The sequence below is a fragment of the Lissotriton vulgaris genome, chromosome 9, assembly GCF_964263255.1.
Source record: "Lissotriton vulgaris chromosome 9, aLisVul1.2, whole genome shotgun sequence".
NCBI classification, from domain to species: Eukaryota; Metazoa; Chordata; class Amphibia; order Caudata; family Salamandridae; genus Lissotriton; species Lissotriton vulgaris.
In genome coordinates this window covers 1,093,345,924-1,093,369,487 of record NC_141697.1, presented here as the reverse complement: position 1 = coordinate 1,093,369,487, position 23,564 = coordinate 1,093,345,924, and the positions used below count along the sequence as shown (strand labels likewise).

General features: G+C 43.9%; 1 pseudogene; it reads left to right on the top strand.

Annotated features, from left to right (window-relative positions):
• Nucleotides 1–526: 526 nt before the first annotated feature.
• The window catches only part of LOC147692850 (uncharacterized), a 28,172-nt pseudogene continuing 5,134 nt past the window's right edge, over nucleotides 527–23,564 (top strand).

Genomic DNA, 23,564 nt, shown 5'->3' with positions numbered 1-23,564 from the left:
GTGCTGGGAGGGAGGGGGCCATTTTGAATGCAGGCAGTGTTCTTAGGTCTGCAACCATTTTGCCTAGCTTTCAACCTTTATGCCCAGGGGTAGTGAGTGGTGCATAGGCCTAGTCTTTCTGTGGGGTGTCTTGAATTTAAACATCATGGAGGGCTTGGGATTGTGTTGATTTTTCTGTGATTTTCATTTTTTTGGGCTGTTGTTGTGGCCTTTTCACCAGGGGTACTGAGTGGTGCATGTGCCTAATCTTTCTGTGGGGTGTCTTGAATTTAAACATCATGGATGGCATGGGATTGTGCTGATTTTTCTGTGTTTTTCGATTTTTTTGGGGTGTATAATTGAACTGATGTTCCTCTGTCTTCCATTGCTTTTAGGTGCACAAGACTCAAGAGAACCACCAGTGCCAGGAAGAAGTCCTGCAGCGGTGTGTGTGTGCAGCATAACGTCACGCGACGTCACGTCTGGCCACAGACAACTCTGCAACTCGTGCAACTGCGGCCTGCTGTTCTGACCTGCTCTGAAGAAGATGGCCCCAAAAAAAGTTCCCCGTACCTCCTCTAGCAAGAAAGTTGCCAGTAAGAAGCAGAAGAAGCAAGTTACCAAGGAGACTGGTGTGCCGCCCGCCACATTTTTTGGGAGTAAAAAAAAAAGTACGCCTGCAGCAGCAGCGGATCTGCTGGGGACCAAGCTGGGAGCAGCACCCCCGCTCCATTGGGCTCAGTGCCACCACCACCACCACACCAACTTAAGTCCAAGCCCTTGAGTGCTGCAGAGGCACTTAGTCTAGTTGTTCAATCACCATCGACCAGTGAGGTTGGCTCATCGCAAGAAAGTAGCAGCAATGTCCCTCAATCAACACAGGTTGTTGTAACTCATCTGACGAGTGTTGAACAACCACAGCCGCAACAACAACAACCACATGTGCAAGTACAAGCCCAAGTACATGTGGAAGGAGAGGCAGCGCAAGGAGATGCGCAAGCAGAGGTGCATGGAGGGTCACAAGTGGCCGCAATAGTTGTTCCTCCCGAAGTAGGGGCACATCAGGAAATCGACAATGAAGCCGAGGTATCATTTGAGGAAGCCACTCCTCCTGATGATCATTCATTGTCTTCCACATCCCTAGCAAGGAAAAGATCAAGGCTGGTGTCTACATCTTCTTCAAGCCCACCTCCTTCTGATGATATGGATGAAAATTGGGAACCACCATGGCCGTCTGAGAGTGAGGCACACCATGATCTGACAAAGGTAGTTAAGCGTAAAAGGAAGGTCGTCGAAAAACTCATAGTTATGGAGTGTGATGAGGCTCAACAAGAAGTGGCGGATACTGCTGCTGATGAAGGCTCTCACGATGATGACCCAGTCATCATAAAGGTCACTGCAGCCCCAGCGGGCATGCAGCAAACAGACATTTTGACCCTAGCCCGAGAAGCTGCTGAGCGTGATGATGTTGTCGACGAGGAGGCAATGGAAGAAACACCACAATCATTGGAGTTACCTAGTACACCAACACGTACCGCTTCCATATTTCTTCCTCGCCAGAAGGGACCTCCATCCACCTCGACCTCAATTAGTGGTGGCGAAAGTGCAAAACGTACTAAAGTTCGGCAATCCACATCCTCCACCTCATCTGGCATTAGCAGCAGGACCACCACCACCAGTATCGCCGCCTCCTCCGGCCCCCAAAGACATTTCAAGTCAGCAGTTTGGGACTTCTTTAGTGTTTGCCCAAAAAAGGAAAACCTCGCCATTTGTAGCATTTGCAAGCATGCAGTTAGTCGTGGTAAGTTTGGTACCAACTATGGTACCGGAGGCCAGAGAGGTCATCTTGAGAGACAGCACGCTGTCCAATGGTTTGCGCACCTAAAGGAGATCAAGGAAGCCCGAAGTGCAAGTCAAGAAAGCGTTGATGTTTCATCTGATGATGACGAGGAGGAAGAAGACGTGTCAAACACTTCACTTACACCCAGTACCCCTGTCAGCAGCACACCCCATGTGAGCCACACTAAGAGTGTGGGAGACAGTGAGACACCAATGCGAAAAAGTTCATCAGCGAGCGTAACTGGGTCGAAGAAGTCATCATCATCATCCCGTAAATGCTTGGTCCAGGGCAACATTAGAGCCATGTTTACAGAAGCGCCGTATGACCGCATCCACCCACTGACGCGTCAGTATAACGCTAAGCTGGCTAAAATGCTAGCTCTGGACCTTCTCCCTTTTTCTTTTGTAGAAGGGATTGGTTTTCTAGAATTAGTGGCAGCGCTCTGCCCTAAATGGAAGGTTCCTAGCCGGTTCTATTTTGCCAGAGTTGCGGTTCCAGCACTACATGAAGATGTGCTGGAGGTGATTGGGGCAGCTTTGCAGAAGAGTGCTGTTCACACTATACATCTGACAACAGACATGTGGACCAGTGGCGCAGGCGCTGATTAGATGTGCATCACTGCACACTGGGTCTCTTTTTCAGGGGTTAAAGCAAAGCTGAACGCAGGTGTTGACCCGGACCAAGTTTTTAAAGCTGCTCGGAAACATGCAACACTAGCCATGTTTGGCTTGGAGAAACGTCACACAGCACAAAACATTTTGGATGAGTTTAACACAAAGGTCCTTCACTGGCTGTCCCCAAAAAAACGCCAGATTGGTTATGTTTCCACGGATAATGGCGCCAATGTAGTTAAGGCCATGGAGCTGGGTCACTATTTCAGAGTGCCGTGTTTGGCGCACAGTATAAACCTGGTTGTTAAAAAATCCTTGAGTGATAAAGACAGTCCAGCGTGCGAGGTAGTGGGCACCTGCCGAAAAATGTGCAACCATTTCAGCCATTCTTTTAAGGCCCGGAAGCATTTGAGGAGCCTGCTACATGAACGTCGAATGCCAGTGAAAGCACTCATCCAGGAGGTGGCAACACGTTGGAACTCAACCTTCTACATGCTTGAGCGTCTGTATTAGCAGTATTCGGTAGTCGATCAGTATTTCTTAACACAGGGTACAGCGCTGAAGGACCTGAGGCTAGATGTGGCGCAATGGGACCTAGTTAAAAGCCTGACAGACATGCTTCGTCCTTTTGAGGTCTTCACGCGTTCAGTCAGCAAGAAGGACTGTAATCTGGGAAAAGCTATCCCATTGTTGCGCATGCTAGAGCACCAACTGAAGGCGGTGTATTCTATGTTTGAAAAAGATGAAAAAAAGCAAGACGCTTTTCTTTTGGCGGAGAAATTATTAGAGCGCCTACTTGGTGATGAACGTCTTAAAATGATCCACTCAGAACAGCATTACATTTGTGCTACTATTCTGGATCCACGCTACAAAAAGGCGCTGTCAGGCCAAGCATTCTTTCCTTTTGGTGATCAAGATGTTACAAAGTACAAACGTTGGCTAGCCTTGTCAGCCAAGAGGTTTGAAAGAGAACGGCAGAAAATTGAAGGAAAAGGCAGTACATCAGCATCAGCAGGCCATCCCAAGTCAAAAGAATCCACTTCTGCACCTGTGGCTGTGGCACAAGTGACCTCTCAGCCGTTAAAGACACCGGCAACCGGATCATCTGCACCAGACACAACAGTAACATTGGATGCAGAAGAGGATTGGCTAACTCGGCTTGGGTTTGGTTCTCAAAAGGTCACAGCAAAAAGTAAGCCTAGTGGAGGAACCTCGGAGGACCTTGAGTCGATGGTGCAGGACTATCTGAATGACTCAACAGAGGTCTATGTTAATTCTGACCCATTGGCGTATTGGCATGGGAAAAAAGAATTGTGGGCACAGCTCTCCAACCTTGCTATAAACTACTTGTCTTGCCCACTCGCAAGCGTGTCTTCTGAACGTGTTTTCAGTGCTGCTGGTGGCATTGTAACGTCCAAACGGAGCCGCGTCTCGCCCAAAAATGTGGAGAGGTTAACAATGATCAAGATGAATCAGCACCTCATACCACCAGATTACAAAGTACGAGAAAGCACGCCGGATGAAGACGAGGTGGACAGCAACGTAGATGAGGGAATTTCTTCGCTGTTAGGTGACACTGAGCTCACCCTGCCTGAATTCGCAGAGTATGATGACGAAGCCTTATTCTTATTCACTGACACCGAGCCCTGAAAATGAGACAATGAATCAACAACTTTCTTTTTCGTCCTTATTCACTTTTATTCCTGTGTGTCTGTCTTTCTTGATTGTGCACAGTTAATATAGTTCAAACTTTAATCACCTAATCACAAAAACAAGCCCATCAGCAGAACTGTCTTCACTTGTTTGCTTATTGATTTGAAGGTGCCGCAGTCTGCATTCCTCAGGTTCACAAGTTCAGAAGAACATGCTCCTCTATCCTCCTCCTCCAGACTCCTATTTCCATCAAAGCAGAGGGCTGGATTACGCCCAATGAAGAAAGACTCAGCACTTGTGGGGGTGTTCTACTTCTTTGCGGGTGAGTTGACAGCTCTGGGGCCATTGCTGGGAAGCTCCAATACCGGATAAAAGTGGTATGGACCAAATCGGAGGCGGAATTCTTTTTGTGTTTTTGCTGACTTGCTTGCCTTTGAGGTGCTCTTTGGGGGGGTTCCGGGTGTTTGTGGGTGAGTTTTGGGGTCTGGGAGCACTGCTGGGACAGTCTAATCTTGATTGCATTTGCTTTTCAGGAAATCCGTGGTGGAAAACGGGAGTTATGGCCTAGCTGCACAGTGAGTTTGGACCGAAGGCTGAGAAATATTGTAAGTATGAGATTTTCCTTTTTGGCTGTTTGGGGGTGTTGTGCTTTTTGGCGGGTGGGTTGGCGGGTCTTGGGGCATTCCTGGGAAGGTGTAATACCGGATAGAAGTGGTTGGGACAAAATCCACGCAGAATTTCTTTTTGCTATTTCTGACATTTTGCTCAATGTAGCGTTTTTGGGGGCCTGTTTGGGGGCTTCCTGGTGTTTGTGGGTGGGTTTCGGGGTCTGGGAGCACTGCTGGCTATGGATACTTTAGTTTGCAAGAGGTTTGAAGCAAATCCATGGTGGCAGAGGGGAGTTAAGGCCTAGCTGCAGAGCGCGCGTGGAGTGATTTGGGAAATTGGCAAAAAAAATTACTAAGTCCCCATTTTTGTACTTTTGCTTTTTGGCTGTTTGGGGGTCTTCTACTAGTTTTCTCCTGGGTTGACGGCTCTGGGGCCATTGCTGGGAACCGGATAAAAGTGGTTTGGACCAAATCGGAGGCGGAATTTTTTGTGTGTTTTGCGTGACTTGCTTGCCTTTGAGGTGCTCTTTGGGTGGGTTCCGGGTGTTTGTGGGTGAGTTTTGGGGTCTGGGAGCACTGCTGGGACAGTCTAATCTTGATTGCATTTGCTTTTCAGGAAATCCGTGGTGGAAAACGGGAGTTATGGCTTAGCTGCACAGCGCGTTTGGACCGAAGGCCGAGAAATATTGTAAGTATGAGATTTTCCTTTTTGGCTGTTTGGGGGTGTTGTGCTTTTTGGCGGGTGGGTTGGCGGGTCTTGGGGCATTCCTGGGAAGGTCTAATACCGGATAGAAGTGGTTGGGACAAAATCCACGCTGATTTTTTTGTTGCTATTTCTGACATTTTGCTCAATGTAGCGTTTGTTTTCGGGGGCCTGTTTGGGGGCTTCCTGGTGTTTGTGGGTGGGTTTCGGGGTCTGGGAGCACTGCTGGCTACGGATACTTTAGTTTGCAAGAGGTTTGAAGCAAATCCATGGTGGCAGAGCGGAGTTAGGGACTAGCTGCAGAGCGCGCGCGGAGTGATTTGGGAAATTGGCAAAAAAATGACTAAGTCCCCATTTTTGTACTTTTGCTTTTTGGCTGTTTGGGGGTCTTCTACTAGTTTTCTCCTGGGTTGACGGCTCTGGGGCCATTGCTGGGAAGCTCCAATACCGGATAAAAGTGGTTTGGACCAAATCGGAGGCGGAATTTTTTGTGTCTTTTGCGTGACTTGCTTGCCTTTGAGGTGCTCTTTGGGGGTTTCCGGGTGTTTGTGGGTGAGTGTTGGGGTCTGGGAGCACTGCTGGGACAGTCTAATCTTGATTGCATTTGCTTTTCAGGAAATCCGTGGTGGAAAACGGGAGTTATGGCCTAGCTGCACAGCGCGTTTGGACCGAAGGCCGAGAAATATTGTATGAGATTTTCCTTTTTGGCTGTTTGGGGGTGTTGTGCTTTTTGGCGGGTGGGTTGGCGGGTCTTGGGGCATTCCTGGGAAGGTCTAATAGCGGATAGAAGTGGTTGGGACAAAATCCACGCTGATTTTTTTGTTGCTATTTCTGACATTTTGCTCAATGTAGCGTTTTCGGGGGCCTGTTTGGGGGGCTTCCTGGTGTTTGTGGGTGGGTTTCGGGGTCTGGGAGCACTGCTGGCTATGGATACTTTAGTTTGCAAGAGGTTTGAAGCAAATCCATGGTGGCAGAGGGGAGTTAGGGCCTAGCTGCAGAGCGCGCGCGGAGTGATTTGGGAAATTGGCAAAAAAATGACTAAGTCCCCATTTTTGTACTTTTGCTTTTTGGCTGTTTGGGGGTCTTCTACTAGTTTTCTCCTGGGTTGACGGCTCTGGGGCCATTGCTTGGAAGCTCCAATACCGGATAAAAGTGGTTTGGACCAAATCGGAGGCTGAATTTTTTTTGTGTTTTTGCTGACTTGCTTGCCTTTGAGGTGCTCTTTGGGGCGGTTCCGGGTGTTTGTGGGTGAGTTTTGGGGTCTGGGAGCACTGCTGGGACAGTCTAATCTTGATTGCATTTGCTTTTCAGGAAATCCGTGGTGGAAAACGGGAGTTATGGCCTAGCTGCACAGCGCGTTTGGACTGAAGGCCGAGAAATATTGTAAGTATGAGATTTTCCTTTTTGGCTGTTTGGGGGTGTTGTGCTTTTTGGCGGGTGGGTTGGCGGGTCTTGGGTCATTCCTGGGAAGGTCTAATATTGGATAGAAGTGGTCAGGACAAAATCCATGCAGATTTTTTTTTGCTATTTCTGATAATCTGCTCAATGTAGCGTTTTCGGGGGCCTGTTTGGGGGGCTTCCTGGTGTTTGTGGGTGGGTTTCGGGGACTGGGAGCACTGCTGGCTATGGATACTTTAGTTTGCAAGAGGTTTGAAGCAAATCCATGGTGGCAGAGGGGAGTTAGGGCCTAGCTGCAGAGCGCGCGCGGATTGATTAGGGAAATTGGCAAAAAAATTACTAAGTCCCCATTTTTGTACTTTTGCTTTTTGGCTGTTTGGGGGTCTTCTACTAGTTTTCTCCTGGGTTGGCGGCTCTGGGGCCATTGCTGGGAAGCTCCAATACCGGATAAAAGTGGTTTGGACCAAATCGGAGGCGGAATTTTTTTTGTGTTTTTGCTGACTTGCTTGCCTTTGAGGTGCTCTTTGGGGGGGTTCCGGGTGTTTGTGGGTGAGTTTTGGGGTCTGGGAGCACTGCTGGGACAGTCTAATCTTGATTGCATTTGCTTTTCAGGAAATCCGTGGTGGAAAACGGGAGTTATGGCCTAGCTGCACAGCGCGTTTGGACCGAAGGCCAAGAAATATTGTAAGTATGAGATTTTCCTTTTTGGCTGTTTGGGGGTGTTGTGCTTTTTGGCGGGTGGGTTGGCGGGTCTTGGGGCATTCCTGGGAAGGTCTAATACCAGATAGAAGTGGTTGGGACAAAATCCATAAGGAAAAGCCTTTTGACACTTTTTGTAACTTAGGGTTCGTTAGGGTTAGGCCTAGCAGCAGGATTGCATGTGTTTCGGGGTGTTCTAGATTTTTGCAACTGAGTTCTGGCGTCTTAGAGCACTCGTGAGAATGTGTAATTTTGGTTGCAAGTCATTTGAAGAAAATCCATGGTGGGAAAGGGGGGGATTTGGCATAGTTAAAGAAAGCCTTTGCCACTATTCTTAACTTAGGGCTCGTTAGGGTTAGCAGTATTTCTATTGCATGTGTTTGGGTGGGGGGGTTTTCGAGTCTTGGAGCGATGCTGGCTATGGATACTTGTGCTTGCTTGCAAGTGGTTTGAATACAATCCACGGTGGGTAAGGGGGTATTTGGGCCTACTTTTACTTTCAAAGTACGTTTTGTCACCAGTTTTCTGCTAGGCCTCGTTTTTTGAGATCTGATTGGGGGTCTTCTACATTTTTGCGACTGGCTTTAGTAAGGGTCTGGGTGGGAGCACTGCTGGGAAGGTCTAATTTTGTTCTAAAACACAGTTTACAGTACACCTAGCTTGAGGGGAAAGATCCGCTAAATTAATTTGCCCATACTTATTTATCCTTCAAAAGGTGACTCAGACAGAGTACGCACTTTCAAAAATATTGTACTGTCTATTAGCAAAATCAAAGTGTGACATTTTGCACTACACAGCGTACATACCTTATATTTATTTATCAGTGGTGTTGTAATATTATATCACTTCCTGTTTTTCGTTCAATAATTACAGGCTGGGTTTCAGTCTGTGCAATGGGGAAAAAAGGATGGAGTCAGGCTTCACATTAGCGAGCCGCAATTCAGCATCCGCCAGGCAGGCAGTGGACAGGGTGTCTTCTGGTCACCAACATTGATGGACGAAGCGTCATGCTGGAATGGAGGAGTGCTGCTAATAAGAGGAATTGTTTGCTGCATGCAACTTACTTACCAAATTCAACAGGACAACTACAACAATACAGATACAGTATCCATTCTTTTCTTCTATGAGTGTGTGTGACTGCATTTCTTGGATCTCTCTCTGCTTCTAAATTGATCCCTACAGCCATTCTATAGGTTTTACTTCGGCTATTTTTTAAAGCTAATTTAATGTAGTCCTGTACTGTCGCATTCTGTCATTCACGGTTGTCGAAAGTACTACTTACTTTTCAGTAACAATGCATTCAGTAGTGCATGCACTTCCTTTATGTCACGTAAAAGATTTATGGTTAGCTTTGTACCCACAAAATTTCTTTATGTTCAAATATTGTATGTCCATGCTGTGCTTTTTTTTTTCTCTCAACAAAACCTACCCAAAAAGAAACCCCCATTCCCATCCATTTTACAAACCCTAACCCTCTTCCCCCGGGCTGTGTGGTTTTGCTTGATGTGTGACTAAATGACATCAATAATTCCACACACTTGATGGGGAGGATAAGGTCATAGCAACAGGCTGGTGAAGGAATCCGAGGATATATTCTAGACTTACTCAGCTTCAGTACTATTTCTTGTAGTAGTAGTAGCCAATGTCAAAAATCCAACACAAGTACAAGTTATACTATCAATACTTTACCATTTGTTAGGCTACATTGTGGCACTGTTCTAGTGTACTGTCACCTGCTATATTCTCTATTGTACCGTTTTAATGCTACAGTAAGGACAAACCAGGTTTCATTTTCTTTTTTTTCATAGGCATGCAACTGCCACTGTGTCACACCACTAGTACCACCGCAATGAGGAGGAAATTTCATCCGCCCTGGATTGCCAAACTTAATAGCCGTTTCCCGTGGAGCCAGCCCTGGGCCTAGCCCTACTTTCAAACACAAATTACAGGTAAGATAAGGTAGTATAATGGAGTATTAGGAGAGATAAGAGATTGACGGTAGTACTACTTAAGTCCTAGGACTATTCAGGAAAACAAACTTACTGTTAAATCCCCACCCACCGGACTCAAAAGCAGTAAAAAACAGGTATGGTCAGATAAAGTTTCAAAAAGTATATTTTTATAGCCCTAACAAAATAATCTCCTGCAAAACCCTCCCTAACCCCAACGATTGTCCTTCAAAAGTACCAAAAAAAAACAACTCCCAATTCCCACCCCCCAAAAGTCTCTAAAAAAGGGGCAAGGGACACTACGGCAGGGTGCTGTGGACTTTAGCGGCCAGGGCATCATGCTCCTTCCGGAGGGTGGCATGGTCGAAGCGGAGGCCCTCCACCAGGTTCTTATAGCTTAGGACCTCCTGCTCCAGGTAGGACACTCTGAGGCATAAGCGGCGCTGGCGTGCCTTGCAAATCCTGTGGGGGGCAGCTGCTGTCTTTGCTGCTCGGCAGTGGCGTTTGGCTTTGGTAGCCCGGCTCCGTACCGCTGGAGCACTGCGCTGGCTGGCAGCCCGTAGGGGCACGGAGGAGGATGCAGCTGTCCCACTTTATGTTGTTGTAGTACCGGTAGACTGCGTCTCCTCCTCCTCCAGGGCCATCAGCCGCCGATATTCAGCGACAGTGGCATCCAGCCTCCGTTGCCGGGCCATTCGAGCCAGCTCCCTCCTCCTTGATGGTTTGTTGTATTTGGAAGGAGCAACTATATGAAGAAAGAAAGACATAGTCTGTAACCAATGCTCCTTAAGATTAACACAAAATGATTGAGCAGAAAGTTGTGTCACAGTAAAAGTAGCAAATTGAAAGCACAGTACATAACTATTGAGGACAGTATCTATGTAACCTCCGACTTCTTCATCCTTGCTCTAACATTAGTGGGAGTTTAAGGAACAAATTCTACGAGCACTATGGACTTCCATTACAGTTGACTATGACAGTACACCAGTCTTATTCTTCTTCTTCTCTCTTGTTTAGGAAAATTGGTACGTTATCTTATGCAAGCCGGCATAATGCCAGCGCACTGAACTTGCACCCGAGAAAAACAGAAGCACACCATGATGAGTGAGACAGACTTGCGTTACTGTACCGGTCCAGTACATGCAGGTGGATAAGCTCTTACTTTTCTATTACGGGTGGCACTGAGAATACTCTGTTAAAAGGGCTACTGCTTAATTAATTTAGCTTTCACCCTATAGTGCAAATGAGTATTAGAAAAGGAAAATGAAGAAGCTAAATAATCTGATTATCTATCACTTCACATTGGATGTATTTGATGACATATGGGATGACTTTAGGTGCTTTGCTTATTATTGAGTGAACAGTGATACACCCACACATGAATGACGTACTACTACTAAACTAAAGTTATTAAGAGAAGTAGGGAGTGTCCACCGTAATAACCGGATATATGCTGTGCTTGCAGTTGCAATACAAACTACTGCTACTATTCATGGTAGTATTTGGACAAAATTACAACTTCTTTTCCTTGCCTTTCCTACACTGGAACAGACGTGCGGGTGCGGTGTTACATGCTCTTCAAAGTAACACTTAGTTCATCCAGTGACCGTCTACTCTCTCTAGATACACATATGCTATCTAAGAGTCAGATAGTACCATGATCCAGGCATCCATCCATTCAAAGTATATGCACACATACAGTTTCTGTTTCACCCACCCAGGCTGTTCTCCTTCCACCCATCCTTGCTTCATCATTCACCCAGCCATGCACCATACCATATTCTTTCCTTCCCAGCCACCTCGGGGACCAAGCAAACACATATCATTCTTCTTTGCCAGTCCTTCCACACTTACTTACACCCTTCTTTCGCTTTTCGTTCATCACATCCATCAAGTTCATCTCAGATCTGATTGGGATTCTTGTCGCCAAAAACTTCACAGCTAAGTCGAAGTACATTTAGAGGAGGCTACTACCTGGTTGATTTATAATACACCCGTGCAGAAAGTACACTCTGCAGTCTTCAATCTCAATAAGTAAGGAATATATAGCTTACCTCTGCCCGCCACCACCGTGTTATCCCTCACAGGATTGTCCGGCACTTCCACCGCCTCCTCCCCAGAGTTGGTCCCCTCGTCCAATGCCACCACCTCCGCCCTGGCCCCGCCTCCAGATGTTCCACCTACAAAGTACATTTAATAATGTTAGAATACACCACTCACTACTATATAATATTTGGTCTAGGAGGAAGAAAGAAATGTGAAAAAAACAGAATACAATTTAATAATTTGTGACTGTCTACTCTAAAGTAAAAAAATCCCTTTTTCCAGGGAAGGCTGTTGTCTTGCTGCACTTTTTGGCACAACTGATGAATGCTTGCTTTTTATTTTTAACACGCACCACTTTTTCTCCTAACAGACAGAAGCTTGACTTCTAAGAACACGAGCAGGATCAAGTTCAAACCAGGTGAGAGCTCGGCTCGACCACAAGAAATGTGTCCAATTAATCGTCAGGACAGAGCACTTTTCCATTTTCAGTTAAACGTTTACTTTTATGACAAACTTGATTTTAATAAATGTGTTTACTTTTAATAAAGCTTTTAAACTTAAATAGACTCCGTGGTTTTTGGTCCTCCAGACTAGAGTGGATGAGCTAAAGGTTTTGGAATTTTTGCAAGCATGAGTCCGTGCCTCTGACATCATTGGGGTTCAATCATCGGTGACTTTGGGAGCTAAATGACACTGCCACACTATCTAGTCAGTAAGGAGATTGGGGGTTCAACTACTAAGTCTGTTATCACTGAGGTATATGGAAAGTCTAACAGCACCTATTATAATTGATAAGCTAAGCAATGCATAATTTAGTGTCCATAGTTCTGTTTGTGCAGATTTGTCCCTGCAACAGTAGTAGAATGGATTGTCCTACTATCCAAACCAAAAGTAAAGTAGTATCTTATTCTTTTTTGGTGGTCATTCACCTTTTTATTGTTGGCAATTGTCAAAGCATAAACATTTAGGAGACTTGAAAAGACATTATGGACAATCCCAGAGGACTGCACTCAGTGCATAGAGCTATTGCTGACTAGAATGGGAGTCCAATGGAATTGCCAAATGTGCAATCTTAGTTAGCTACACAGACAGACTAATAAGAATAATCTAGTAATACCACAGGGAGTCATAGTCGAGGCAGGATAAGAATTTAGATCCAGTCTACAAGAAGATCAAAGACGATTTAGAAAAAATCGAATGAGGAACGCTAGGAAAAAATAAGTACTCTACATTAAAATTAAAACTTACTGGGGCCAGCAAAGGAGCCCTCGCCTGCCCGATCCTGGCCTGCATCCTGAACAGCACCCTCCTCCTCCTCCTCCTGTGTCCTCTTGCCCCTGGGGGGAGCTAATGTACAACATGAAAGAAAGAAAGACCAGAAAACATGGATGATATTTGTCAACCAAATCAAACATTTCAAAAGAACAATAACAAAATATTTTGGCGAAATAGCAAATAGACAACTATTCCACGGGATATATTATTGACCGATCTCATGTGGTCTACTACGTTATTAGTATTGCTTGATTTGCAGACCGTCGAATTGGAAACTTCTTATGTAACTCACTAAACAAAGTACTAAAAAGGTTTGCCTAGGATTGGCAGGCAGCAGTCCGCAGCACGCGAAGTGACAGACAAAGTCCATCGTGATTGCAGATCAGCGACAACACTAAAGTTTATTACTACATTAACCTGTCATTAAAATACTCAAACTATCAATCCACCACCACTATTTCTTCTTATCGCCATGTGTACAAAGGAAGGACTGGACTTGAGTCTGTAGGGGCTGATTTAGAAGCCCCTTGTGGCTCTTTTGCTCCAATGTTGCGTGACTTTTATGACGCAGCGGCAGAACAAAAGAGACGCAATGGTGCAGCGTATATTAACAACGTGACGCATATGGGAGATGCATCACGTTGTAAAGCCCTGCGCCATCAGGGGGCGTTCCGGCGCAAGGGAGGGCGTTCCTGCGCAGGAACGCATCCTAAAAGTGGCTGAGGGAAATCTACAAGATTTCAATCACTCACTTTAACGACAATGATGCGTGACTCAAACCCTGCACCTGCTTGAAGCAGACGTACGGCTTGACGCAGCATTGGGGAGATAGGGCACCCCAGAGCATTGATGGAGCTGCGCCATCGTTGCGACGCAACTCCAGCAATGCGCAGCCTTTACGGCACAGATGCGTAACACTTTGGTGACGTTTTGGGCCCATGGTGCGCCGCACTGTAAGTACGGCGCACCATGGGTGATGGTGGCGTGGCGCACAATTACTGGCGCATCCCTGCTACTTTGCAGGGATGCGCCGGTAATTAAAAATCTGAACCTTAGTGTCTAGCATTACGCAGTTCTTTAAACTACACTCATACATAATTTCACAGGCCAATGAAATTAACACAAAATCGAAAACAAATAAACATAGTAGCAACACTACTGAAAAGGAGAGCAGTGCACCTGAAATGCACAGAAGATTTTGAAATATAATTTACCTACAATGTAATGAGCAGCATTATTGCTCTTGGTAAAAAACAAAAATTTGCAATATAATAACACACAGAGCAGGTGAAAACAGAGTAGTAAAGAAATAGCTACTACTACTCACCAAGACCGGGGATCTCAAGGCCAAGCAGGTCGAGCAGATCTCGTTCACGGTCCAGGACATCCATCCAGCGGTGGGTGGCCTGGTTGTAGGTGCGTCGGACCCGAGAGTGGTGGTACATGGCCCGGCACACCTTCTCCCACCGCTTCCGGCGCTTCCGGATCCCGTACCCGACACCGATCCTGCCGCCTGCCATGATGGTCCTAGGGAGGCAGCGCTGAACATAAAAAATGAGTGCGGCCACCTCCTCTGGGCTAAATATCTCCCGGGGTACGACCTGCTCCCCCCTCAAACGCCCGCACGGGAGCCGGGCACGGGGTGCGGGACCCTTCCCCTTCTCGGGATGCTTCCCGGCTCCCTTCACCATGGTCTGGGCAGAAAGGAAGCTAAATAATAAAGAAAATAGAATAGGGAAGAGAAGAAAAGTAAAGAGTTGAAAAAAGTAGTTTAAAATTAACCAAAAGTAGCAGAAAACACAAAAATATAGAGCAAGAAAAATAGAGAGATAGGTAATAAGTAAAATAGATTAAAAAAAACTTCAAACAAGCAAAGGATGGCAGAGATACAGAGAGGATACCAAAAGCATGCCCAGAACCATAGCAATGAATGAGAAACAAGATGGTCGCGCCCGTTCACGACCGCGCGGGTAAGTTCGCGCGAGATTTTCCACGCGAACAACCGCGAAATTGTACTGGCGAGCCGCACACTTTGCGAGATTACACTTCGCGCCCGGAAACGGAAATACATCATGCAAACAAGATGGCCACGCCCTTGAACGACCGCGAGGGTAACTTCGCGCCTTGCGCTACAAGCGGCTCGCGAAAACGCACAAAACCTTGCGAACTAACACGCCGCAAAAAAACAAATCGCTTATTCGCACGAATTCGCGGCTTCTGAATCCGATCTCGCGCGTGTTCGTGCTCCGCGAATCCCGCGAAATTGCAGAAAAACGAGTTTTGCAAAACTGAAAGCACTCAGCAGGTGCAAGAGTTCAAACTCATCATTAGTAACCATTCCCTGTAGTGCTTCCTGACTGGGGCCCTTCCAGAGTTCAGTTGCTAGTTGCAACAATTATATGACCCTGCTCTGACCCTCACAGCAGGCTCATAGAATAGCTACAAGTAGGCCACAAAGGTCCTGGAAAAAAAAATGCACTGCAACAGAAAGCAAATTGCCAGACCTGGAATTTTAAAACAGTGACACATTAATAAACTAACCCCAAAATAATTCATGTCAGTTGAAGCAGGGCAGGTGTGCTTGCTTTTCCCCCCCATAATCTACAGTGATGATGAACCAGAGGGTGGCATTGATGTAACAGAGGGTGGCATGGGTGAAACAGAGGGTGGCAGTGGTGAAACAGAGGGTGCTGGGAACCTGTGATGATGAACCAGACGTAGAAACAACATAGTTGCGACCGTTGCGAGCCGACAAGTAAGTTCGCAATTGCGAACTGGTACCAAACCCTCGCGAACAGGCAGAAACCCTTGCGAACACACAAAAAAAAAATTCTGCAAATTCGCGAGAATTCGCGGATTTTGCGGATTGCAAGTTCGCAAATTCTCAAAATTCGCGAATGCCAGATTCGCAAAATTCGCCCATGCTTAGTGAATATATATATACACATACATATATGCTAAAGGAAACCCTACCAGGGTAAGGTAAGAAGATGAGCCACTAAATTACTATTAACAATTAAATAACAAATTATAAATCACTTAAAATTTCAAACTATATTTAAAAATATTATTAACAATTATACAAGCATAACACATAAAGTTAATATATGAACTAAAACACAACAAAGGAATTAAAAAACTATATTTTTTACAACTATATTATTGTAAACTCTATTAACAACATTATTCTTGACAACAATATTACTTACCTAAAAACATCGATATTATTAACAAAGATATTTCTGCATCACAATATTTTTTATTACAATATTTTCAGATATCCGTATCCCAATATTTAGAGTAAATACCATTGAGATTCTACCAATGTGTGACAAGATATGCGCAACTGTCACTGTGAGTATGCAAGAAGAAACTTGTCCATGCCGGCGAGCTGCAAAAGTGACATAGAATTGAACAACAACACAACCTCTCTCACACCTTTCTAAGAAATGTTGAACTTCCTGGCAGTTGATTTTTATTATTCTTTGACACCTGGGACATGTAGGTTGTTTCTGTAATATGATGACTCTTTCTAATGGTAACAGGATTACTTAACCTTCTCACTTGAACTTATCTGATTCTACCAAGAAAGAAACAGCACTTAGATTTCGATCTATGTCATATGCTCTGTGTATCGTTATATATCACACTTAAATCGTTTACGTTAATGAAACAATGCCTTGATTTCTAATGCACCCACAATAATAAGTCCTGTTTTATATGTCTTCACCAAATTGTTTTTTACTTGCTTGCATCAAAAAGCAAATGTTTCTTCCTTGATTTTAGATTCCTTTAGAGTTACATAACTCTTGTTATTGTTCCTTTGCTGCGAACGGTTTATTCCCAGAGTTTGTTTACTTGAAGAATGATGCCTTGCTAGCCTTTACAAAAAAACTCAAGTTGCTATTTCAGAAGGTCATAATTAGTCCCACATGAATATTACTTGCACGTGCAAGTCTTTTCCAGAAACAGATGTGTTTCATTATCCTTATCTCTTTTTTCTTTTTCAGAAGTGTTCTTGTCTTTTTGTACAAAAAAATTTTGGGGGCAAGTTCAAGGTGACTCAAAATAGAAGGATCTGAAGCCAAAGGAACTTCCAGATAATGTACAGATGTTCCTTGGAAATGAGAGAACCATAAAATCCTACCACTCTGGAAGAACAATGAAGATCAAGTCACTGGGAGCTGCTTGCATAGTCTCCTGGCCAAAGTGGCCAACTCCCCATGAAATATCATGAGATCTTTTTGTGGAATTCCTTGATTCTATAGACACTACCTGGGTGTGTTTTCCTAGATTCCGCATTAGTCTTGGTTCATTAGTCTTGGTATCATGGGCTTAGGGTTTACCAAAATGAACATTAAAGAACTTTTCTGTGGCTTCATTGTTTGTTTGTTATTTATGTCAATAGTTGAATTTCTTGGAACAATATTTTATTCATTGTTTGCAATTGACTAGGTAGCTGGTTGGTGAAAAGGTTTTTCCTGAGTGAATAGTGACACAATGATGGCTGTATGAATGAATTGGTGGGGATGTTACCTCTGTTATTGGGCATTTCCAAATTGAAAGAGAACATGTTAAGGGTCTCCTTTGTGCCTCCAAGTTTTAAGAGGGCTGTGATTGAAAACGCCCCTGCCTTCCTGTTACCAGTGTAAAAGCCATTGTTTGCTTGAAGCTTGGTAAAGAACTCTTATCCAGAAATGTTTACTGAGTCTATGGAATGGGGCTGAGTGATAAACTGGTTCTAAACCAATTTTGTCTCACACAACCCAAAGCACACTTTTTTCAAACTGCTTTTCACAGTTCAATCAATTTTCACCACTGAGCTAGAATTTTGAATCTAAGTGTAAAAAACACGAACTATTTTGCTATCATTTTCTGAAATTAAGATGTGAATTAAATATTTTAATCACTCCATGGCCTGTTCATTGAAAGCCAAACTTAACCTATAATGTGAAAACTGCTTTTGTTTACTCATTTTGGAGCATTCTATCCCAATATTTGTGATACATTTTTATATATGGGAAGCACCTAACCCCAGTCAACAAGTCACACTTTAGGGGTAATTTATCTAATATATAAAAATAAGTTTGTTTTCCTACATGGCAAGTGCACACTTCCATGACATTTGTTACTGCAGTACTTTTAAATTGTGGTGCTCCTGTCAGACACATATTTCCATCATACAGGTGGGTGGTTTAAAAACACACTGCAGCCTACATAGGACATGCACATTTCATGCCTTCGGTACATTTTCCGTATGATCCATCATGGTCATACTGGACAGTTAAATAAATCAATTGGGATCCATGACCGTTGTACCTATTATAAACATTTCTCAGTCTCTTTATGAGAAATAGAATGTTGGAGATACCACAGCACTTTTCGCAACACCACTGCAGCCACACATGTGCTATGTTTTTTTGTTCTTCGTGCTGGGCCATTTTATAATGTTGGAACAATAACAAGTGGTGTTGATGGCTTCAAATATCGGATTTGTATTGTGCAGTGTGAACCATGGACATGCTGCAATTATAGCTTTTTGAGTGCACCTGTGTTGCATATCATAACATATAAAACAGAAGTACACATAAAAAGGTAAGGCGGTGATTATGTATGGCATTTAGATGAAAATGGGCAGACACGGTTGGCAATACTCACATCAATAGGAATGTTGCATGCTTGTGAACTTGTGTTTTTCTATGGATGATGTATGCCAAAGCACTGAATGTAAGCAGTATGTTCCTATGTTGAAAATGCCACTTATCATATATAATGGTGTGGTTGCCCATGAACTTCAGTTTTGACTAGTTCATTACAAATCGAGGCTTGTGGCTATTTTGAGCCTCCCACTAAAAGAAGATGACCTGAACTGTGGGTGTATATATTTATCCGTTATCCTCTTCCCAAACATCTGCCAGAAAATGTCCTGGATTCTGTTAATCATTGTGCATCAGCAAACCACAAACATATTGGCATTGAACATCATAAATTACATTTTAAGGCATCTGAACGAAATGTAGCAAAACAAAAGCAAATGTGCAATGTTGTATTTATTTCTTGATGAACTTAGTCACTCCCTCACAAACATCGTTCACATCCATGGTGAGTGTTTACTCACATGCCTGCAGATTGTTACCTTATGACACCATCTCCTATATACATAACTGTTCCTTTTACAATTAATTAGCCATATTTCATAGATAACTGCATCTTTTTTCACGTCTGGTTAGTTGCAATTTAACCTGGATCCAGAGACTTGGTTCACCATTAACACTACTAGTGTTTGGTAAGGCAAGAATATACAACCTACTGTTTAGACGATATAAGTGTCTGTAATGTTGGGATAGCATTTGACACTAATGCCCCTCTCCCAGACTTTGGCCAGCCTAATAAAGGATCATCTATCAATGTTTATGAGAAGAGGAATTCTCACACCACTCACAAACCAGAAGTCACTCTAACAGAAGTGCTCATATTACCCCAGAATACCGGTCATAACCTACCAAGCATATTGGCATTCCTCAAATTATAGCAGTCTTGTATTACAGAGCCCTAACAGAAATAAGAGTAGAGGTTACATAGTGCCAGAATCGCTCTCATACCCCTAGCAGAGACGTAGTCTCAGATCATTGCCAGCTCTGCCAAACTACTCAGATGTAACGAGTGGCACACAACTGGAAATCCACAGATTAGCAGCAAAGTTAATGTCTGACTTACAACTGAAAGTGTGTCATTATTGATTGATGTGTTTTTGTATTTGTATTGTTGATATGACTTGCATGAACTATTGTAATGGATTCCTATCTTTACAAGGCATGAGGTCCTATTTTACCTATTTACATCTCAAACATACATTGAGTTATCACACATTACATTCTTTCTCTCAGTCATGGATTGTATAGAGGGGGCAATCATTTTTTAGGTCTGGCTTGACAGCACAGCTGTTTGCAATGAAAAATAGCAGTGTTGGCTCAGCATTGTAAGTTGTTGGCGTGTTTAAGTCAGTCCCTTTCTTTTTGACTTTGTCAATCATGATGATCATTTATATTGGTTGTATGATAGAAGCATGAATGGTTTTACCAAGTGTGCCTCTACCATATGCCCAGTCACAAATGTTTCTTTACCACACATTCCATTACCGGGCATGCCTTTACCATGAAGTATTGTGGTATAGGCATGGATGGTAAAGGGGTATGTGTGGCAAACCACCCTGCCCCCCTGCGCTGTCCCTTCAACTACCCCAACCTCTTCCACTGCTCTAAAACATACCCGATGCCCTCTCATCCCTAAAAACTACCCCAGCCACATATTCCCCTACCACTGCCCTAAGGTCTAAAAACCAACACTACCCTGACCCCGCCACCATGCCCTAAAACCTACCCAACCCGCCCTAAAAAAACGAATCCAAATACCCCAACCCCTTCCACTGTCCTAAAACCTCCCTGACTCCCTTCCAGCCCTAAACAGTACTCCAACTACCCATTCCCCCCCCTCTGCCCTAAGGCTTAGATCTCTGCACTACCCCGCCCACCGCCCGCATTGTCCCTTTTACAACCCCAATCCCTTCCACTACCCTAAAACCTACCCAACCCCCTCCCAGCCCTAAAACTTACCCATTCCCCTCCCACTGCCGTAAGGCCTAAAACCCTGCACTAGCCCGTGCTGTTTCTTTAACTACCTAAAGCCATTCCACTGCCCTAAAACGTCCCCGATACCCCCACCCTAAAAATTAACCAAGCTACACATTCCCCTCCCACTTACTTAAGGCCTAAAACCATGCACCCTAACTTGCACTACCTTGGCCCCCCTTCACTGACCCTTAAATCACCCCAACCCCTTTCAGTGCCCTAAAACCTGGCCCACCCACAATAAAAAACCAGCTCCACGTACCTCACCGCGGCATCTTCCTGCTTCTGTCGTCCTGCAGCTAGACCGCATACTGCCTTATCCATGCATATGTGGTGTTAAGGCATGCGTGGGATAGCTTGCATAGTTGGAACACTCATGGTTGAGACCACAGTGTTCTGACTGTTTACCATATTTGTTTAGTCGCCTTTATTCTCATTCTAAATTGAAACCTGAGCATCTTATTATGATTCATAAAATCTATTCAAGGGATAGTAGCAAGCAAAATTAGGACGCCTTGCATGTAAGACTGATTTCTGTGTGCGTCTTACTGTTCCAATAAGACAGCAACAGTTGATCACATTTGCAAGTAATATTGTTATTGAAAGTATTTTTTCTAAAGAGAAAGTACAATATGTTTTCATGATTGTTATAAGGTTTCTTAGTATGCAGATATTGTGTCCAGGCCAGTGGTTCTGTCAAGGCCTTACCTGCATTGCCTCCCCTATAGAATAAACTGTCTCTTCATTCTTTCATTTTCTGCACAAAAACACTCGTTTCCAAGGTACAAGGCCATACTTTGTGATCACTCCATTGACATAATACAAAACGCATCTTTCTTTCTTGTTCACGCCTCCCCCTTCTTTGAAAGTGACTGTTCTGAAACATACTGCATAATTGTTTTCATATATTATGCAGGGAATGCTTACACAGTCAGTTAAGTCTTCTTTAGTATTACAGGAGTAATTATGCACCATGCTCTTCATCAAAACCAATAAAACATCAGAAGTTGAAAATATTTCCTGCTACTACATGCTATAAAGGAATGTATTTTTAATGGGAATGAAAAATATGTCGCTCGGATTTTGTAAAGAATTTTGGGTATGACTATATTGTACAATGGATTTTGTGTCTTCAGGCATTCTGTCATGGTCTTGCCTGCACTTTCTTTCTTATAGAGAAGTTTGTCTCCAACTCTTTCTGGCATTACCTTCAAAAACAGCCACTGGCTGTGCTGCACCCAGAACTCCATATCGGCAATGAACATCAAAAAATACAATTAAAACATCTTCGGTATTAGGTAAGTCTTTACGGACCATGCTCTATTCCAAAAACAATAAGACTGCGAAAACTGAAAAGCTTTTCAAATACTTAGGGACATATTTATCATGATATCATGCAGAGCAGCAAGTCGCCTTGCTGCGCAGCCTGATAGGAAAAAGGCAGGCATGTGCCATACTTAACATTGCATGGGGCATTCCTTCCTTTTCCCAGCACTGGCACACAATGTGCTGCCTAGTGCAAATGCAGGCACTATTGTACCATGGTGCAAGGGAGCCTGTGTTGTTAGCAGGATTGTTTTTGTGCAGGAAGAGTCATCTTCCTGGACAAAAACAAACCCCTGAGGCAATATCCTTATTCTGCAGCACATATAGAAAGAGGAAACATTGAGGAGAATTAACCATATTTCTCCTCGTTGTACCTCACCTGTGGATTCGTAGCAGTTTTATTGCATTCCCAGGTCTTCCACTTATGGAAAATATGGGAATGCATGAAAAATCCAATGGTTTGCACTGGAACACCCATGCACCATCCATGGAAGCCTCCCTGGGCACAGTAACGCACCGCAGTGGTTTCGCAGTGTTGTGCTACTCTAGATTTATCAAGCGACTTGGGGCCATCAAGGTGAGCTTGCGTAGCTTGATAATGACACCTCAAGGTGCCTTGATCTCCCTTTTGGGCCCCTTTGGTCCTCCCTTAGTTTCATGTATTAGCTGTTGTATCCTGCCACTGCTTTGCACAGCCACACATAATACATTTGTTTTTGAGCCATGATACTTTTTAGAGTTACGTTGTAAATATTAGGTACAATTTTTTTTTTTGTGACTCTTCTTGGGATTCAGTCTAAACATTTCTTACAAGGTAGAAACATATGGTGTACTGTTTTCTTGTGCCCAGTCAGCAACATCTCCTAACGTTTTTAAACATAACATGGTAGCACAGTTGCAGTTTTCCAACACTGTAGTTCTTATCATATAAACATTTCTTGCCCCCTTGGGTAGCAGAGTGGAGAATTCCAACAGAGAAACTGGTCCTGGAATGGAGGCGACAGCCTTGCATAAATGTACACCTAACTACGCACACCAGTCTGGGGTCTGTTGCTAATCCAAGAGATCACTAATATATTCCTATGCTCACATAGTCAGGATAGGCCTATTTAGATATATTAGTTGCCACTTTTGGGCTGTTCATTTTATACAGCCTGCTAGTAATGCTGATTATGTTTCTCAGTTGTATTTGTTTACTTATCGCAGCACACCTGCGTCAAAACAGACTGCAACAGTTTCAATAAATATATTGTAAACTTCCTTTGTGTCTTTCTTTTGTTTACTATGGGCATGCATGAGCGGGAAACAAAAGGTGATAATCTGTTTCCAGGGTTCCCTTGGGGACAAGAGTTTCCTGTTCTAGGTTTGCCAAAATCATCCTCTACTCTGGAAAGGTTAAGAGCTGAGCTAGTTGGATTTGGGCCTACAGGTGCTGACATGATAGAGAGACTCAGTCCTACATTCAGATATCCTGTTCTTTCAAGGCACAGATCTGCTTCCAAGCAGAATCCCTGCAACAAAGGGTTGCATTGCTTTTGCACCCCTTTGCATGGTGCAAAAACGACACATCTTGATTAATATGGCCATTAATATTGTTAAAGAATGACATTTTCTGTGAGAATGAATTAAAAGTGTTTGGTAGTGTACAAATCATTTTGTGTTTACAGATATTGTTAAGAGAATGTGGGATTTCAGACTCACTACATTCAGTGCATTCAAGGACAGCAAAGGCCATGCCTGCACTGTCTTCCCATAGAGGAATCTTGCCTGATTTAGTTGCTTGTAAACATGTTTGTCTGTGTTTATTAAGAGTTTCATGAACCACAAATAAAATATTCTTCAAACATGT